Below are 15,901 nucleotides of genomic sequence, written 5' to 3' on the forward strand. Positions count from 1 at the left end.
GAGTCTCACTGGGTTGGCCTAAGAATTAAATGAGTGAAGAGATCAAAAGCAAAAGCTAAACTGTACAACACTGGGAATTCCCTGGCGGTCCAGTGGTTAAGAATCCACCTGCCAATGCAGGGGACATGAGTTTAATCCCTGGTGTGGGGAGATCCCACGTGCCATGGGGCAACTGAGTCAGTGCATCACAGCTACTGAGGCTCGTGCCTAGAGGCTGTGCTCTGCAACAAGAGAAGCCACCACGATGAGAAGACCACACACTGCAACTAGAGTGGAGCCCCCAGTATCCACAACTAGAGAAAACCTATGTGCAGTAATGCAGACCCAGTACAGCCAAAAACAAAACAAAAAACAAACAAAAAACACTGTGGGTGGTGTTACAAGGCAGATGCAAGTATCCTCACCTATTGAGGGAATGAGTGAACCCTGACTGCCAGGCTGAAGTATGTATGACAGCTCCTGGTAGAGAAAGCAAAGATGTGACTGTGGTTCTAGATTAAGTTATCCAAATAAAATTAGGGATCAGTGCAATATTTGTAAAACATTTAGGGCAGTTTCTCCTTTCCAATTTTGCTTTAAATTGGCATGTTGCCTCCTTTGAATTTGGGGGAAAATATACACACAGAGACAGAAACATTCACATTTTTGAGAGGAGATCAAACTAGTCAATAGAAAATCAACCCTGAATATTCAGGGTTGAATATTGGATTGACTGGAATTCATTGGAAGGACTGATGCTGAAGCTCAAATACTTTGGCCACCTGATGCAAAGAGCTAACTCATTGGAAAAAACCCTGATACTGGGAAAGATTGAGGGCAGGAAGAGAAGGGGATGACCGAGGATGAGATGGTTAGGTCGTATCACCAACTCAATGGGCATAAATTTGAGCAAGCTCCGGGAGATAGTGAAGGACAGGGAAACCAGGTGTGCTGCAGTCCATGGGGTCACAGAGAGTCAGGACATGACTTAGTGACTGACCAACAACATAAAGGGTTTGAAATGGGTAACTGGGTCTAACTGGGATCGGGTTTGAGAAATAGTTACAAGGGAGGTTTGTAAGAGAAAAGAATACAATCAAATTCCATGTATATAGAACCCAAGCAAACTTGAATTGTCCCCATGACTCTCAGAGAGAGAGGGTGTTTCATGCCCTGGAAGGGTTTGACACATCAACTCAATTCTGTACCTTGTGACTAACATGGACTGTTAGCCGAGGGTACAGATGGTTGTTTCAGTCAGTATGAAAGACACATTCCCATTTAGAGTGCAAAGACTCCAGTAGTACAGCAGTTAAAAGTGTTAAATGTTCATCTAGAAACTGATCCTGATACAAATTACATAAAATAAATGCAGAAATGTGTCATAGGCATACCTAAAATGAAATGCATATAATTGGTTATAAAACGTGGCCACATTTTATAAGAGTTGCATGAAAGGACTCGATGAGGTCATGGCTGACCAAAGGAGACAGGGAAAGGTATGGTCTGTTACTAGAGCTGACCCCCAGGCAGACTCACAGCTTGAGGCTCTGGTCCGGGTTTAAGTGCTAACAGTAGAAATTCCAGCTGGAATTTCTATATTCCATGTCCATAGGGAGCACAGGAATAATCTGTTGTGGGCTAGGCAGGTCGTGAACACAGGCAGAAAGAGATAGCTGGGGTCCGAGGAAATTCAATGAGGTCTACAGGAGGGTGGACCCTAGAGATTGTGAATTGAATTTGGGTGTTACTTGAAAGTCTTGAAAGGCAGTTGGATTATAAAGCCTGTTTAGGGCTGAGGTCATAAAGCAAGGCTTCACAAGACTCTAGTATTAGTGAGGACAAGTCCCCGTTCTGGAAAAAGTCTGGGAGAACCATTCACACTTCACAAATAGAGACCCCACACTGGTCTATGAGGCGGCATCCAGACAGAAAACAGACGGTGATGAATGAGGATGTCATTGAACCCGTCACAGTCTGTTTTCTATCTGGATTCCAAATCACTCCCCAAATCACCAGGAGTATATATATATAAATATATATATATTTAACAAACTCAGGCACCCTTTGAGCAAAGTGGCCACAGATATACTCACTAATGATTGCAGCAGGCTGTCCTGGCAACCAACCGATTCCATCAGAATGACCCATTTAGTGGTCCTTAAGTCACCGACTCAGCAGTATAAGCAGAAATAACCTGATTCTCACTCTACCATTCACTTGTTCGTCTTTTCCATTAGTCCTTGGGATGCCTGACGACTCATTTAGTTTGCATCCATTTTCATTATTCTTTCAAGTAGTGAATCACTTGGCTCCATCACCAGCAGATTTTCTTTTAAAATGAGATCAATATGTTTAACAGGTTTTCAGAATGGATACTTGTGATCAATGTGCATTATTTATCACAGAATTACCTGTGTGCATATTTTTATTTTGAAATACTTTTTAAAAAGCAATGCTAGGTGTTCATAGATAATATGCATAGTAATCAGAAAATTAATAACATAAATTAAATATGAAATTAGACTTGGAACTTCTCTCGTCTCATCACTTATGATGCTCTTATTGTTCTAAATGATGATGACTTAAACTAGATCAATAATAGCAAATGAAGACGTATCTATATACTTCTTTTATATTATTTGATGATATGTAATAATTGCCAGCAGAAATGTATATATTTTTACATAGAGGATCATAGAAAAAAAAAAAGAAGCTAGAAACCATATAGGGAAGGCTAGAATTAATGACATTGTGCACTGAAGTCATTCATGAGCTTCCTGGCTGTCAAGTGAAAAGGGAAAGATTTCTCTCTGTAAGGAAAGCATGCAGGCAGACGTATCCTGGCATTGAAATTGAGATTGCATAATGTGATGGCTAAAACTGTGGGTTCCGGACTCCACACTCATAGTTTTGAATTCTAGCTCTCTCAGTTATTAGTGTGATTTTAACATTCAGAGCCTGTGTCTTTATCAAAAGTGTATGGAAATACCCACTCCTTAAGGCAGCTGAGAAGTTTAGACTAGAAAATACATATATTTGGCTTCCCTGCTGGCTCAGTGGTAAAGAGTCCACCTGCCAACACAGGGGACATGGGTTCAACCCCTGGTCTGGGAAGATCTCAGATGCCACAGGACGACTGAGCCGGTTCGTCGCAACTACTGAGCCAGCGCTCTAGAGCACGAGCTGCAGCTGCTGAGCCCACGTGCCCCAGAGCCCGCGCTCCACAACGAGACAGACCACTGCAGTGAGAAGCCTGTGGGTCACGTCTAGAGAGTGGCCCTTGCTTGCGGCAACTAGAGAAAGCTCGAGCTCAGCAACGAAGAGCCAGCACAGCCATAAATAAACAAACAAAAGGAAATGCATATAAAGTGCCCAGGGCACGCCATAACTGCCTAATGTCAATAACTGTTAGAAGTCCACAATTTTTTTTGCCATGTATATGCTCTTTAATGAAAGGATTGCTTTAAGTACATAAAATGTACTATTTTTAAATGTGCAATTTTTAAAACATGCACACATCAGTTTGCCACTGATGTGGCACTACCATCTAGCACTACCATCAAGATGTTGAATATTTATTTTACATATGAGTACAAATGCCATGTTATTTACCATGTAAAGCCTCTTAAGGGTTACAACCTGTGCTGTATGTTTCATAAATACGTTATAGCTTGATCTCTCTAATAAAAGTGCTGCTCCCTACTTCTGTTTCTATGACTTACGGTTTCCATTATCTTTAAACTCTTTTATCCTTCATTTTATACAAAAGTGAGTATCCACAAGATTGTCCAAGCCAGAAAATTCTCCTACAGGTAAGATACTAGTTTAGGGGAATATAGGAGAAGCCAAACTATTTATTTAAAACAATGATGGAAACTTAATAGACACAAAAAGGGTAATTCTTTTCCCCCTTGAATTTTTGTAAAGGTAAGATGAATCCCAAGTGGGCATTCATGGCTTGTGGTAATTATTAACTATCACTGATGTGAACAAGAATAAAGGAAATCTCACTTAAATCAGAGTCAGGATGCTGGAGGCGGGAACTCTCATGCCCACCATTCATTGCTATCTGCAGACCCCAAACAGGAAGAGATGAACCTTGTGTTGCCAACAGGAAGAAGGTTATTGTTTTACTAGTCCCGCAAGAAGAAGGGAGGTTTTCTCTCTGCCCAACAACAATTCAGCCAATTGGAGACTATTGCAACTCAGCCAATAAAAAGCCACCAGAGTTCAAACTTCCAATTTCCTCCTTGTTTATAACAGCTCCCCTCAAATTCTCCATTTCCTCTATAAAAGAATTTTCCTCTCTCTTGTTTCTCCAGATTTGCATCACTTTTTGCTATAGCGTGCTTGTCCTGAATTGCAATTCTCTGCTACTTTGAATAAATTCATTTTGCTCGTGAAATAACTGGCTGTTTTAGTTTTGGTGTCAACACTAGTTTATCCTTTTTATATGTGTTTCATCACTGTATAGAAATAAAAATATTTGCTATATTTGAGCTATTTTCCAGTGTCATATTCTAAGAATAACACTTGGGCTTGTTCATTACTTAAGAGGAATAAACTGACAGATACTTATAGTTGAGTATTTAAATTTTTTTCTTTTTAATGTATATCAGCTCCAAGTTAGAAGTTAGTGGCATGCTTAATGCTTGAGAAGCTACTAGACTTTCTCTCCTCGCCACAGAGGAACTGGAGCCTCAAATGGTGTGCTCATTGTACAAGAGGCTGTGAATACTGTGTTTGGTTTCCTGATGCCAAGCAGGGTTCCCAGGCTCTTTTTTTCTGTATAATTGTGCCAGTAAAACCTATCTGCAGTGAGTGGTACCTCATGTCAGATAAAGAAGGCAGAATAAGAGAGGCTAGTATGGGTTGCCATTTCCTGCTCCAGAGGATCTGCTTGACCCAGGGTTCAAACCCACGTCTCTCATGTCTCTTGCATTGCCAGGTGGATTCTTTGGCACTGCGCCATCTGGGAAGCCCAGTACTCTGAGGCAGTTGCAGCCACAGTCGGTGGTCTTTTTTGATGTTTGAAGCAACCTTTCCCACTTGGTGCCCAAAGTGAGTTTTACCAGTGGGACTTCCCTAACCTTCAGTCACTGAGCTCTTCCAGTGATTGGGTAAACCTGTGAAACCTCTATGTAAATCCTCTTATAAGGAATGGGAGCTGGTATTCAAATCCAAGTACTTGTTTAGAAAGGAATATGGATATTTACTCAATAGTGACAGTGTTAGGACAGAGAATATGGAAAGACACTGGCGAGGGTTAAATGGAGTTGTGATTACCTTTGAGTTTGCATTTCCTCATCTGCAAAATGGCAGTATTAGTAGGGCTGTGGGGAGGCTTACATGAAATAATTTTGTAAAATGCTTAGGATAAATCATGTTGAAGGTGTTTAGTAAATCCTCTTATAGAGTGAGGAGCATCTGTTATCTTCCTAGCCTTGACTGATTCATATACACACTCATACTCATTTACTGAACACCTACTACATGATTTATTCTAAATACTTGCCAAAATTATTTCATGTAAGTCTCCCCAAAGCCCTAATAAGACTCCCACTTATAGATAAGAAAAGGGAAACTCAGAGATAATCACAAACCCATTTAGCCCTTGCTGGCATCTTCCCATATTCTCTGCTCTAACATGGTCACCATTGATTAAATGTCCATATTCCTTTCTAAAAAATGCTTTTATTTGTATCCTAGGCCCTATTCCCTTCAGCCCACCTGAGACTATTACAATGACAATTCCTTTCTCTCCTACATCATCATATATCTCCTTCAGTGAATAATTCCCATCACTGTTAAAAAAATAATTCTTGGCTTATCACAAGCCAGGAACACAGTGTACCACTAGAAGCTGAAGAGGCAAGGAAGGGTCCTCTCTTCTAGCCTCCCAAGGGATCATAGTCCTGCCGACACGTGGATTTCAGACTTCTGGACCCCAGAACTGTGAGAAAACAAATGTCTATTGATTTAACCCACCAGGTTTGCGGTACTTTGTTACGGCAGCCCTAAAAAAATTCACACACCTTCCCCCTTACTTCCTGTGGATAAAGTCTGTCTCCTTAGCTTAGCAGAGAAAGCATTATTTAGTTGACTCCATCCTTGCCTGCATCTCTGCATTTTCTTCTGCCACATTCACTGCTCTCATCACTCTGAATCTGTCCTCCTGCAGGCTGATCCTCCTGCCTGAAATGCCTTTCCTGTCTTTGGGTTAACTCTCCGTCATTCATCTACTCTCAATTCAGGTGTCATTTCCTCTAGCTCCACCCTGCCTTACACAGTAGCCACCAGTCACACACGACTATTGAGCACTTGAAATGTGGCTTGTGAGAAGGACGAACTGAATTTTTCATTGCTGTTAATTTTAAAAACTGAAGCACAGGGAGTTTGAAAAAAATATCAGTTGCATGTTGAAATGATATTTCAGTTATTGGCTTACACAAAATATTATTAAAATTAATGTCTTGGCTTTTTATTACCTTTCTTAACCTGGCTATTAGAATATTCAAAGTCACTTATGTGGTGGTCTGTTTTCTGTCGGACAGCACTGCGGTTGGGGCTCTTCATTCCTCAGTACCCCTGCACCACATTTATGGAAAGCCATAGTCTATGTATCAGCTCCTCCATTAGGAAGTCTTAGATAGGTCTGTAACTCATCTTTGTACCCTCGTGGCTAGCCCAGTGCTTTGTAGAGAGGAAGTACTCAAGAGAGCTTGGCAGAAAAAGTATAGATGAGAAGCCCTTTTCCAGCACTTCCTTGGCATGCCCCAAATAAAGCAGCCTTCCCCTGAATGGTCGTTGTTGGCTTGGTGGTCTGCCAGGTGGGGTTGGGCTATAAGAAGGCAGTGAGCAGCCTTCTCTGACTTTGCATTCCTGTTGTCTTGGGACCTAGACTGTGTTTAGTACCAGTCTGGATGATGTGAATTTTTGATGGATGAGTGGTGGCTAAATATCTTTCCTTTCCTCTGACTGCAGTCCACCTGGCTGAAATGTAAGCTGCCTGTGTTTCGGCTGGCCTCCAGTGATGAGAAGCAGCCCTTAGGTAATGGCCATCTCACCACTGATCCTCTTGCGCTCGCTTTTGCCCTTTGCACTTCTGCTCCCTAGTGGGTTCTGAAGCCACGCACGGTGCTCTGGGAAGAGTCCTGGTGGTGCTTACCAGCCCTTTAGTCTACTTTCTGTTCAAAAGCTTCCTTTTCAGCCTTGGACTGAGTAGGTGGTGAAGCTGTGTGTTGAGGAAGGAGTCTTCTCAGATAAGTTGGCCAAAGTCAGCCACCCATACCTTAGTTTAATGCCCCTGCCAGGATGTTGTACCTTAAACCTAAGGAGATTATTTCAATTTATGAGTCAACTCAGCACTTAAGAGTGAAGACTGGGATCCGTTCAGCAAATGCTGATCAGTGTGGCCACGGTCCAGGATCTCTCAAGGCACTGGGAGGGCGTGGGAGTCGCCAGGTGAATGAGCCACTGTCCACGTCCACAGGTTGTCTGAAGTTACTGGAGGAGACAGGTCAGCAAGTCAGTGTGGCCGGTGCTGTGACAGAGAGAAGCACAGGGAGCCTGTGGGCAGGATACTCATTCAGGTCCAACTACGTATCAGAGTCAAGGGGTCACCTGAGTTTGAAATTGGATCCTGTCTCTTATTAGCAGTGTAATTTTTGTTTGTTTTAGGCCACGCTGTGTGGCCTATGGAATCCTAGTCCCGTGATTAGGGATTGAACTCAGGTCTTTGACAATATAAGTGCTGAGTCCTAACCACAGGACTGCCGGGGAATTTCCGAACAGTGTAATGTTTAAAAGCATTTTTGAAATCGTAGTTTTCTTATCCACAGTAACCAGTAATGTAATTCCCATCTGTAAGAGTGTATTGAGCATTACATGAGATAATTTGTACAAAATGTTTACCATAGTGACTGCCCAGTATTCAATAAACTGTCATTGCATTATCATTATTTTCTTAGTTGGGCCATGCTTGTGATCCCTGCCTTCTGAGATGATGCCCCATGTCCTTTCGCAGCTAGTGTATGTTAACAGCCAAGTCCTTGTTGTTCACAAGAATAGTGCCAGGGGCTCAGTGATATCCAACACCATCCCTTTTTGCAGCCACTTTGGTTGACTGCCTTTCCCAAGTTGTCTTATAAAATTAAATCAAGCATCATTGTTTCCATGACTTCCCTTGCTTGGAATGTTCTTCTCCATCCACTTAAATCCTGTGTGCCTCTGAGTTTGACTGAGGAAATCCCCCCCCACTGCCGTGGTCCACAGCAGCCTCCCTCTCCTGGGAGCCCCTGCGTCAGCACAGGGGCTATGCTGATTCCACAACGTTGCAGCCTCTTTATCACAATTTCTCTAATCCTCTGAAGGGACTTTGCTTTATACATGTTCCCTATCCCTACCATGCTTTGCAAAGACCAGGCAGTTAATACATACTTGTTGCTTGAGCAAGAACCCTACACACCTTCTGCCCTGTTTTGCCCAGTATGAGCTGAAAATAGTTGTGGCTGCAAGTGTAACTCCACCAACAGTGGAGGAACCCAAAGGACACTTGTTACCAAAGAAGAAATCTGGAGGCAGGCCGTCCTGGTGTTCATTCCTTAGCTCCATGATGTCAGTGTGTGGAGTTGACATCTCGAAATTCTTTTGGCTTATCATATTTCTCATGCTTACTGGATTTTTTTCTGTAGTTCCTGAAGATTTTTATGTATGTAGTGTGTCCAGAGGAGACGGCAGGAGGGTAACTGCATATGTGTGTGTCATACTCACACCCACAAGGGGTTGGGGAGAGAGCCAAAGACAGACACATATACACACAGAGAGGGGTTGGGGAAGAGGGGGAGAGAGAGTGGGAAGGAAGACCTATTGAAGGGCATTCTCTTTTCTTTTCTGGGAGAGGAAAAAAGCTGTCTCAGAAATTCCCTTATGTCTGTCGGCAACAATGGGATCCATGGAACCCTTAGCTGCAAGAGAGGCTGTAAATACAAGTTCCTGGCCTTTTCAGTTTCTGCGGTTCTATGGGGGAACCAAGGTGGATCAAGCAAGGTAGGGGAAGCAGGTGGTGCTGGCAGCGGCCATTAGTAGCTAAATGGTTGTGTCTCCCATGTGTTCTTAAGCATGGAGGTGACATCAGTTAGTACTGCTGACATCATGACCCCTTGGGGAAAAGCTCCTGGGAAGAAGCATCTGGCAGGAGAAACTAGTGAGCTTCTGGGAGTAGAACACGCAGCCAACTTCATTCTTTTACAGGAAGCCTAAGAGGCATTAAGACTAAATGAAATAAGATACAGCTGAGGTTATGGAATGCAAGATTTGAGGAGAGGGGCTGGTTCTGAGGAGAATAGGTGAAGGAATAGGAATGGTCTACGTTTGGGAGCTTGGATCATGTTCGGAATCATTCAAAGCAAGATGTCAAAGCAAGATTTTGGAGTGGGAGGTATCAGCAGATTGCGGATGGTGGGTGAAATGGTCCCTTGATTTTTACCTTTGTTTTCACAAAAACAGACCCTGAGACAAGGTTGTGGGTACAAATAGTTTCTTTGAGAGTTGGTAGCAGGAAAAGTCAGAGAAGGTGATGGCACCCCACTCCCAGTACTCTTGCCTGGAAAATCCCATGGACGGAGGAGCCTGGTAGGCTGCAGTCCATGGGGTCGCGAAGAGTCGGGCACGACTGAGCAACTTCACTTTCACTTTTCACTTTCATGCATTGGAGAAGGAAATGGCAACCCACTCCAGTGCTCTTGCCTGGAGAATCCCAGGGATGGGGGAGCCTGGTGGGCTGCCATCTCTGGGGTCGTACAGAGTCGGACACGACTGAAGCGACTTAGCAGCAGCAGCAGCAGGAAGAGTGGGAAAGAAGTGAGAGGGGCAGAGGAGAAAGCTAATAAAGGGTGTATTCCCATAGGTATATTCACTATGGACAATTGAAACCCAATCCTACTATGGACCCTCCAAGAGTTTGTGTAGAACAGGCCCCAGAATGGTTTCATCAATGAAGTGAGGAAACTGAAATATTTATCCACCAGTTTTTCCCTCTCACCGGTGGGAGCCAGTTCTGCAGGCATTGTCTCCTTGGCACTTCTGGCCTGTCTTGTCATGTGGGGCAGAGCATGGCTCTGTAGCCAGGGAATTCCTTCTGGCAGCCAGTCACAGGGTGTTATTGGCAACTATGAGAATTGATCTCAAGTGGGATCTGGGAGGGGCTGACATAATATGAGCTGGGCACCAACAGTTTCTGCTATAGGTAGCCTCCGACTTGAAGGAGGAAGAACAGACCTGCGGGGTCCAGGAGAGTTTTGCTAATCCAGGAGGACATTGGAGAGGAGGTGCCATAGCCTGTCTGTTGCAGGCACAGAACAGACATTTTGGCGCCCCCTAGGGGCGGAGGGAGGTACAGCCAACTCCCGTCTCCTGAAAGACATTCTGAGCCGATGGTTCTGTCTAGAGACAGGTGTCAGTTCAGTGCAGTCGCTCAGTCATGTCCTACTCTTTGCGACCCCATGGACTGCAGCACGCCAGGCCTCGCTGTCCATCATCAACTCCCGAGTTTACTCAAACTCCTGTCCTTTGAGAGACAGGTGTGAGTACATGTAGAACAGCTGGGTGAACTTGGAATGGAACTAGAGTTACAAAATTCTCCTTGAAGGTTAGACATCCATAACTTTGTCTTAAGAATGGTGCAGGAAACTTTCACATTGCTGACTTGCCTATAGCACCTCTTAGTGAAGCTAGCAAGTCTAGAATACTGCTTGCTGCTGCTGCTGCTAAGTCGCTTCAGTCATGTCGAACTCTTGTGCGACCCCAGAGACGACAGCCCACCAGGCTCCCCCGTCCCTGGGATTCTCCAGGCAAGAACACTGGAATGGGTTGCCCTTAGGACATGATTTATGAGGTCAGAGTTGGCAAAAACCCAGAGTTGGGTCAGCGTCCTATGGCATTAACTGGTGTGAAATGGTAAGAGCAGGGATCAGACTTTCTTCTCAGAACTGAAACTTGAAACACCCATTTTAAGTCAGTTTCTGCCAGGATTAAAGCTGAAATGGAAGGAAAGGCCTTAATAATCTTTCTATCTATTCATTATCTGATAAATGTGTACCCTCCATTTTTAGGGAAACAGTGGGCCTCTGGTGCTTATAATGAAAGAGCAAAACCAAAAATATATATATGTGGATTCATCTTCTACTTAAATAGTTGATCAAGGGGCATTTTGATTGCTTTACCTTAAAATATTTGGACACATTTTCAACCAAAGGGATAAAAAGAATCAGTTGATTTGGGTAAGAGGTATTATAAACTGAAAAGAATTTTTTTTCTTCCCCCTTTCTCTACACCTGGGGATACTCAAGATTCATTTGCTCTCTTATTGCATGCTTAGAAACCACTGCTTCCATCCACTTCTCCTCTGATTTTAATCTCCACAGGTCTCAAGATTGTGTTTTGTGCAGACTCTTTTAGGTTGAGATTTCTTGACTTTTTTTTTTCAGAGTAGTCTTGATTTCAAGGATTCTGCCCTGTTATTTCCATATATTCAATGCTCTCAGTGTCCCAGAAATGCCAATCTATTTTGGCATTTAAACTACGTCTCTCAGAGAGCCTAATCCCCAGAAGTGGAAAAAGTTCTTTGTTAGACTTTGTGTCCTGATTTGTGGTTTGGAAAATAAGGTCATCGTAGTCTTATTCCACTATTCTTTCAGGTCAGGTCTTAACACCTGCAAGTTGTCACCACTTCTCCCTGAGCAAGTACAACCCATGCAGGTCTCATCATTGGAGGACCTTATTATATGGAATAAGACATATGTTAAAATGTATTTTTTTCATGCTCCTTTAAGATACTTATTTCTGGAGATCAGTGTACCCTATGGAGTCTTCACTGAAGGAGAATATGGAACACGAACCTCAGTCCCATGGAGCCAATCAGTTTCCTGATTGGATGGGAAGAAGAAGCTGAGTTAGGAACAATATACCATTTTGCTGCTGCTGCTGCTGCTAAGTCGCTTCAGTCATGTCCAACTCTGTGCGACCCCAGAGATGGCAGCCCACCAGGCTCCCCCGTCCCTGGGATTCTCCAGGCAAGAACACTGGAGTGGGTTGTCATTTCCTTCTCCAATGCATGAAAGTGAAAAGTGAAAGTGAAGTTGCTCAGTCGTGCCCGACTCCTAGCGACCCCATGGACTGCAGCCCACCAGGCTCCTCCGTCCATGGGATTTTCCAGGCAAGAGTAGTGGAGTGGGTTGCCACTGCCTTCTCCAATATACCATTCTAAGGACATACAAACATAATTTTACCTCTTAAAAACTTTTGTGTTACTTTCTGTGGTCCTTGGAGATAAGACAATTATTCTTATTAACTGAATGGTTAGGGGAAAAAAGTGGAGAAGGAAATGGCAACCTACTCCAGTATTCTTGCCTAGAGAATCCTGTGGACAGAGGAGCCTGGTGGGCTGCCGTCCATAGGATCACACACAGTTGGGCACAACTGAAGTGACTTAGCATGCATGGATGCACTGGAGAAGGAAATGGCAACCCATTCTAGTATTCTTCCCTAGAGAATCCCAGGGACAGAGGAGCCTGGTGGGCTGCTGTCTATGGGGTTGCACAGAGTCGGACACAACTGAGCAAATTAGCAGCAGCAGCAGCAGGGAAAAAGAGTATTTTATTATGATTACTATGGTCCTGTGACTTTCACTGTACCTGTTGAAATATCTTGTGTTAATTGACTCTCTCCCTGACAAGACTCCAAGTTTCATGAAGGCAGTGTTGAGCTTGTTTGGTTTGTGGTCCTCCTGCATGTCCGTACTGGTGCTGGTTCATGATGGGTGCTCAATACAGATGCAAAAGGCAGCAGGAATGTGTTCTTAGAGGATTAGTACGTCCAGGAGTGCTCTCTCTGGGTGTAACTGTTGGGTAGTACTTAGTAGACCCTTGGATTTTATTGGTCTTTGCTGTTTTTGAAGGACTGCTGACAGATGATGGCTGATGAAACAGAAGTTTTGGTCACAATCAACGTGCTGCCTTGATTTTCTTTTAAAATTTCCTGTGCCAGCAATCAAGGTAAATGTTTACTTGTGGGCTGAAATTGGTGATCTAAAAGAATAGTAAGTAAATTAGCTTATCAATTAGGATCCTCAGATTTCTATAGCCATTCAAAATAATGGTGTGTTTGGCTTTTTTTTCTTACCAATTAGTATCCTGAATGTTTGTTTACAAACAATAATGTATATGTGGGTTCCACAGTTATTTTGCTTTGGTCTATCTCATCTAAGTCTTTAAAGATGGGACTGGTAATGACTCCATTTCCACTCAGATGGCTCATAGAATGCTGAAATGATCTGAAACTAATCATCTGGAAGATTCATCATTATATGAAGATGACTATACTAACAGCTATTTTATTGAGAGGTAAATATGTGGTGACACCATTATAAACTTTAACATGTAGTAACAGATTTAATCCTTGTACAACGTGTACTGCAGATGAGGAAAGTGAGGCATGAGATCTTTAACTTGCCCAAGGTCACATAGAGAAGTGGTAGGTAGAGGAGTAGAGATTTAGTGAAGAGTGAGTAAAAGTTGCTCAGTCCTGTCCAACTCTTTGCAACCCCATGGACTTTACAGTCCATGGAATTCTCCAGGACAGAATACTGGAGTGGGTAGCCGGTCCCTTCTCCAGGGGATCTTCCCAACCCAGGGATTGAACCTAGGTCTCCCACATTGCAGGTGGATTCTTTACTGTCTGAGCCACCAGGGAAGCCCCCAGGGAATCTAGGGGGTGGGGAAATAGAAAATAAAGGGGAAACAGGTAAGAAATCAATGATGACAAGCAGTGAAAAATGAAAAGAATGAACTGGGAGCGGGGAAGAATGATGTAGGATAACTGAATTGATTCTGGTGTTACAGGATGTGCGGAGGTGTTCTCCAGAGACCCAGATGGGAGCAGGCTTCCCATTGGTCTCTGTGATCAGGGAAATTATTGATTTTTCCCATCCCCGCATAAGCCTTTGTGGGACTTTGCATGCCTTTAAAACAATCCCACATTTCATTGCTGGGATCATAAAATGAAAATGAGAAAGCTATGATTATAATATATTTCTGATAACTTCCTGCCCAATTGTGCCTTGAAATATTTCCAACTCCAATAAATATTCTCCTGTAGTTGGAATAGAGAAAGGTCCCTGTTTTGGGTGCCAAGAAATTTTTATCTCAGCTCTGCTGCTAACACACATGGAGCAATCCGGCCAATTCCTCAACCTTTCTTGGCTTTTTTTTCCCTTTTTTTTTATGAAGGAATAGGATATATTGTCCCGAGCACCTTCCAGCTCTTAAACATCCATCCTGGGTTCCTGAGGCCCTTAGTCTTGCTTCACTTTTGTCTTTGGTATTTGCAACCCAGCTTGAATACTGCGTCTTACTCTCCTGACCCATCACTCAGGATTTAGCTCGTCCCAGAGAGTTTACAACCTTCAGGGAAACCACCAACTGTCAGGCTTCTGGATTATACAAATAGAAACACTAAGAAGTCATGCCCCCTGCCCTATGTCAGCCCCTTGATGTCTGTGAAAGGCTAATTTAATCCTGGAAAGTTTAGGCAACTTCAGAATCAGAGGTGCACACTTACTCACTGCCATGGGTTGGGCAGCTCAAGTTAATATCCAAACTAATTGAACACATGAATCAGAGGAAATGATTTGTTCCGAACATATGTGTGCTTTAAAAAAAAAATGGGAATAATGAAAAACTAACACAAGACAAATTGAGCTGTAGAAATTTTGTAAATGAAAATTTCTGCCCAGAAAAACAGTAAGAAATGTATCAAGGAGCCTTGAAGATTCCTAGCTGAGCTTCTCATTTTTTTCTGACTGGGCTCTTTTTCTTTCCAAGTATTGTTCAGTATTATAAATAAAGTTGTCTCTGCTGGAAAGCTTCTGAAGGCCTAGAGAGAAAAGAAGAGCTGCCGGGTATACCCAGTTGGAATGAGAAGGTGAGACTTTCCTGGGAATTCTTTATTTTTAGACACTGGTGTGTGTGTATGTGTATGTGTGTATGTGTGTTAAACTCCTGTGTGAGCTGCTTTGCCTGTCTGTACACACCTGGAAGGGCATCTGAGGCCTCTGGCTCAGTTTTCCTGGTTTCCTGGTGGGTTATTGTCATTCTTTGTCTGTAATAGAGACGATGTGGTGGACGTGGAGACGCACCCACACCCTCTTTCAAAGAGGGACTTGTTGTCCCAGCGACTGGGAGTGATATCTTCAGTATCCTTCAGCTGTCAGCACAGTGTGCCTTGGCTGCAGAGGTAACCAAGGCAAGTTCAGCCCCCCTTCTCGGGGTGGCCCGTGTCTGTAACTGTAGGATGCAGGGTGTGATGTCCTGGCTCTCTCACCTCAACCTGGGGCACCTCTGCAGGCCCTTCCGGCTCTTCATCACCCCGAGGGCCAGGAATGCATGTAGATACGGCCTTGCAGCACGACCCCCAGCTTCCATCCGTGCCTTTTCACAGGTGATGATCTCACAGGCATTCTTTAATAAACATCTGCAATCTGCAGCTTAGAGCCCCTCCCTGGGAAGACGGCCCGTGAACCTTTGTTGAGTGAATGAATAAATGTAAGAATCGTTTTCCCCCAGTCCTAGTGCTTCACCTTGAGTGGAGGAGGAGGAGTAGCAGAGGATTAGCCTCTTCGCTAATGTCTCTGGACATTGCCTGGGTTCTTACTTCTTCCAGGAATGATAAAATATCAGAAATTGAAAGTGCAGAAAGATGAAGAAACTAGAGATGTGGAGTGACTTGCTCAAGGTCTCTTAGTCTTCTCAAGTCCATTCCCAGCTGGACCCCTGAATTATTTTCTGTGTAAAATGGAAAATCTCAAGAAGGTGACCCCGATTCTGCCTTAGGCGCATTCCAGACTAGGGAGGGGTAAAAATCC

The 15,901-nt window shown here is 43.6% G+C and overlaps 1 long non-coding RNA gene across 3 annotated transcripts in view; it reads left to right on the forward strand.

Annotated features, from left to right (window-relative positions):
- Positions 1-15,404, forward strand: part of LOC139187361 (uncharacterized) — a 103,958-nt gene extending 88,554 nt beyond the window's left edge. The window contains exons 3-5 of one of the 3 annotated variants that reach the window (XR_011570915.1): positions 12,938-13,034; positions 13,288-13,382; positions 14,862-15,404. This is a non-coding gene — a long non-coding RNA (uncharacterized lncRNA). Of the gene's footprint in view, positions 1-12,937 lie in introns of all 3 variants that reach the window. The other 2 variants (XR_011570914.1, XR_011570913.1) reach the window with 2 other exon arrangements.
- The last annotated feature ends 497 nt before the right edge of the window (positions 15,405-15,901 follow it).

This window comes from Bos indicus, chromosome 15, assembly GCF_029378745.1.
Source record: "Bos indicus isolate NIAB-ARS_2022 breed Sahiwal x Tharparkar chromosome 15, NIAB-ARS_B.indTharparkar_mat_pri_1.0, whole genome shotgun sequence".
NCBI classification, from domain to species: Eukaryota; Metazoa; Chordata; class Mammalia; order Artiodactyla; family Bovidae; genus Bos; species Bos indicus.